This window comes from Metopolophium dirhodum, chromosome 3, assembly GCF_019925205.1.
Source record: "Metopolophium dirhodum isolate CAU chromosome 3, ASM1992520v1, whole genome shotgun sequence".
Classification (NCBI taxonomy): domain Eukaryota; kingdom Metazoa; phylum Arthropoda; class Insecta; order Hemiptera; family Aphididae; genus Metopolophium; species Metopolophium dirhodum.
This window is the reverse complement of record NC_083562.1, coordinates 3540389-3544551: the sequence shown is the minus strand read 5'-3', so window position 1 is coordinate 3544551 and position 4163 is coordinate 3540389. Positions and strand designations below refer to the sequence as shown.

The window sequence follows — 4163 nt, the reverse complement described above, 5'->3', positions numbered from 1 at the left end:
TATAATTTAAGTAGGTAATAGTTTATTACAGGGTTTATAAAATTTCTGCACACATACTCTTTTATTTTTGGATGGGGTTTAAATTTCTCCCCCCCCCCCTACATATACGCTACTGAATTCGAATAACATAATATAATATTATTATATATTATGTTTTTAACGCTAGGTATATTGCACATATAATATATAATTTATTTATTAATTATTATTCTCAAAAGTAAATAACAATTTAAAAAAAAAAATCGGTTAAATTGAGTAAATCGTGTCAATCTGTAAAAAACGTGAATAATATTAACGACGTGGGTATATATTCTAATTTCTAATCTCGTACAGTCATACACTTACATAACATCAATATTATTATTATTACCAGCTATTACCTGTTATTAGGTAATCTCCTAATTCTATGCAATAAGTGCAGTTTTGTACGGTAAATTAGCATTTTGTATTTTGAGTTTTGTTCCACATTAACTTTTACACACGTACCCAACTATTAAACATCCTATTCATACAGGTAATCAATTAAATGTGTAAATCGTGCAACAGCCACATACGAAGGACCCTCGTTTCAGTGTACTCATTTCAAGGGTTACGGCCGTGCCATGGAAAACAGCTATTTAACTATTTCAGCTATAATGATATTATACTAACTATAATATTATAGTCTCAATCAGATATTATAAAAAATATATATCATTTGGTCCTCGTTAGTGTACAGCGCAGAGGAGTCCAATATCCAGGTATAATATGATATCATGTCACATAATATTATATTATGACACAACCGTACTATCAATAATTACATAAACGCCAAGCTCAATACTTATAAACATGACGTATCTATATGTAGTATCTAATATTTCCGATTCCTGTGACCTAGATGTTCTCGCTCGTTTTTCCATTTGATGTTCACGCGCACCAATGACCATATTATTATCACCCATATAATATATTTTTTCGACCGAAAATCTATAAAATCAAATACCCTATACGTATAGGTATAGGTATATACCTAGTGTCCGGTATATAGCTGGTACCTATATATTCGATATTCCGTAAGCCATCGATATCCGCAGTGAGCTATCTCCATCGTGGGGTGTGCCGGCGTCAGCTCGGGTTACATAATTATTATACCACGGTCACCATAACTGGCAATAATGAACACTGTACTCCGCACGTTTATTTTATTATTACTATTATTGTTATTATTATTATTTTTTTATTTTCTGAAACACCCACAGACGTGTATCGAAACGCAATTATCGGCGGGACACGTAATCCACAGCAGCGCAAATCTCTATACCTAATAATATATTATATTGTGTTTATAAGGTACCTCCTATGTATATATATATATATATTATACACGTCCTTTTAATTGAACGAATTCTCGTGAGCCTTTGACTTACGTAAACAGATCGTATTAATGCCGTTTCGTTACACGCATAATAATAATATATACCTACCTACCTATCTATACCTATGTATATAATATAATATATGGAGCAGTGCACCTGTAAGTATTATGTTGCATGTGTTGGCCGTAACTATCCGCACACGAATGACACGTGAATATTTCGGTTGCGCAACTCGATCATGATAACAATATTATTACCTATATAATATAATATTATATAGGTACATATACTGTTATGCGTTCGATTGGTTTTCGCGGGCGTCCGAATACACGACGTTTTATATTATGTTTATTTCTATTTTTTTTCCCCGCACCGGCCAATAATAACGCGTATTGCATAAATCGAATTAAACCTAAGACAATACGCAAGAAAGAATAATGCGCGCTCTCGATACAATAAACTACGAGTCGCTCGGAATTCGGTAATTTCGTTCGTTCTTTCTTTCTTTGACGCAATATTATATATTATACGCGTGCTGTCATATGTTATAATATAGTCTACATAGGTCTATATATGTATATAGCAAGCAATAAACATAATGTGCAGGTATGGGCACTCCACGCGCAGAGTCCTGCAACAAGTGTGCGCGCAACAGCCAACAATGTAATATGTACACGAAAAATATTAATAATGATAATACAATAATAGTATGTAATATGTATAATATAATAAAATTATATCGTTTATCGCTCCAGACGTTTTTGTGTATTTTTTATAATATGAATCCATGGCGTAATATCACACGAGGACTATAATATTAAATGCAATACGCGTTGAAACCTCTACACGACGTCGTATCGATGATCGAACAATAAAAAAAGTTTAAAAAGACTTTCAGACGAATGGTTCGGAATAATTACAATAATAATAATAATAATAATATAGAGAAATCGGTTGCGACGAGTTCCACCAGGGGCCGGCGAGTTTTCGTAACCAACGTAGTTCGTCATGTTCACTCGTCGTATGCGATTCGATCGAAAGCTTGTTGTGACCGGTTAGACTCGACGTAAATGGAAAACTACGGGAAAATACCAACAAAACAGAAGGTTTCGACTTGAGTTACAACCGTGGTTTATTGCTATTATTATACGCACCTCTCGTCAAAATACAGTAAAACACAACACAATATAATTGAATCACTTGAATTTAATTTCCCGAAAAGAATCCTTGATGGAAATTTACTTCGTGGAATGTATTTTATAGTGTCGAATGAAGGTTCTAATAAAATCAACGCTTTTTTAGCACCTGTAGTCTAATCTTCGGAGTTCGGATGTATATGATAGGTACAGTTTCAAAATCATCACCGGGCTCGACGGAATCGCATCATCTGGCTCCACTTGTTCGCTTTGAATTATCACGAGTCGAGAATCACGCTACTTCCGTCCAAATCGAGAAGTACGAAACTTTCTCCATCGGATTCGCTGTAACTCGTTCCGGATGGCCAAACGTCGTCGTGACACTTGGAACACATCGCTGTCGACTCGCCGGCCATCTTTCCGAAGCCGATGTTGTGCCGTTGGCGGAAGCTCAGAATCCAAGACGCAGAGCACTTGAAATCCTCCATCTTCATCGCTTCGGCCAGCTGTTCGGTCTTGGCTTTCAACAGGGGACCGCTAATGGGCACGTTCGCCAATCGTTGTTTTTTGAACCACGCCAGCGCGGCTTCTTCGAGGTCCTTGTGCTGGGCAGTGCGCAGGTGTTTCGCCCGAAGCGACGCGGTCTCCATCATCGTTTTCAACGAATCCCTTCTGCTCCATATGGTCGAAATCGTCGGCGACGAGGTGTTGAATTCCTTAGCGATCGCGCCGCCGCGCCGCTTTCCTCGCCGTTTTCCGACCGTCCGATTATACCGATTTTTTCGTCCAACGTGATCTGACGACGCGACATGATCGGAAGTTTTCACAATAATGACACGCTAATCGCAATCGTACTCGAAAACACCTCAACGCGCCGAAACGTGTTTATACATAGAATATACCTACACACAATAATACACAATATACCCATATCTGCACAGTGAAAAGAGATAATGATTTGCTCGCGTGGTAACCGATAGGTGTATTTCGTCCGTCGTACCCGGTATCTCGTAATAACCGTATACATATTATACTCCTACTGTAAACGTATATTATAATTCATTTTAATGTACGATCTGCATATTATTATTATATTATGGATTCGTGCCCCCGACCCAGAGAGTTTCGATCGTTCTGAGCCGTTATAATGTCTAATACCAATTCTCGTCGAAGCGATTTCTATACTGTACAACATATAATATGAGCAGTATACCGTACGAAAGATATAAACTGTATATTATAGCATAAAATATCATAAAATATTATTATAACATACAGGGTGATTTGCCGAGCACGCAGACTCTTATTTTTCGCATTAATAATGAATTTATCGAAATTCTGATTTTTGGAACTTTTAAGTATAGGTAAGTATGTATGCTTAATAAGGATAATGTTTTCGATTATTAGTAGAGATATGTGCACCAGTTAATAAATTTGATTTGGCGCGATACAGACTTTTGATTTTCAAATAAGAATCATATTCTTTTTTCCTGTGAAATTTTCATCGGATAACTTTTTTAAAATGTTAATGTATCGAAATTCGAGCGAGTACCTAGTTTTTGAGTTATTTAACCGTGCGTATCAATATAATAATATGACCATGATATAATGGGTTGGGAAGATATTAGGGGGGGGGGGGGCTTCGAGCATTTTAAAAATTAAAAATTGA

The 4163-nt window shown here is 36.4% G+C and overlaps 1 pseudogene; it reads right to left on the bottom strand.

Annotated features, from left to right (window-relative positions):
• Positions 1-2772: 2772 nt before the first annotated feature.
• LOC132940312 (tigger transposable element-derived protein 4-like) lies at positions 2773-3305 on the bottom strand (annotated as a pseudogene).
• Positions 3306-4163: the final 858 nt, after the last annotated feature.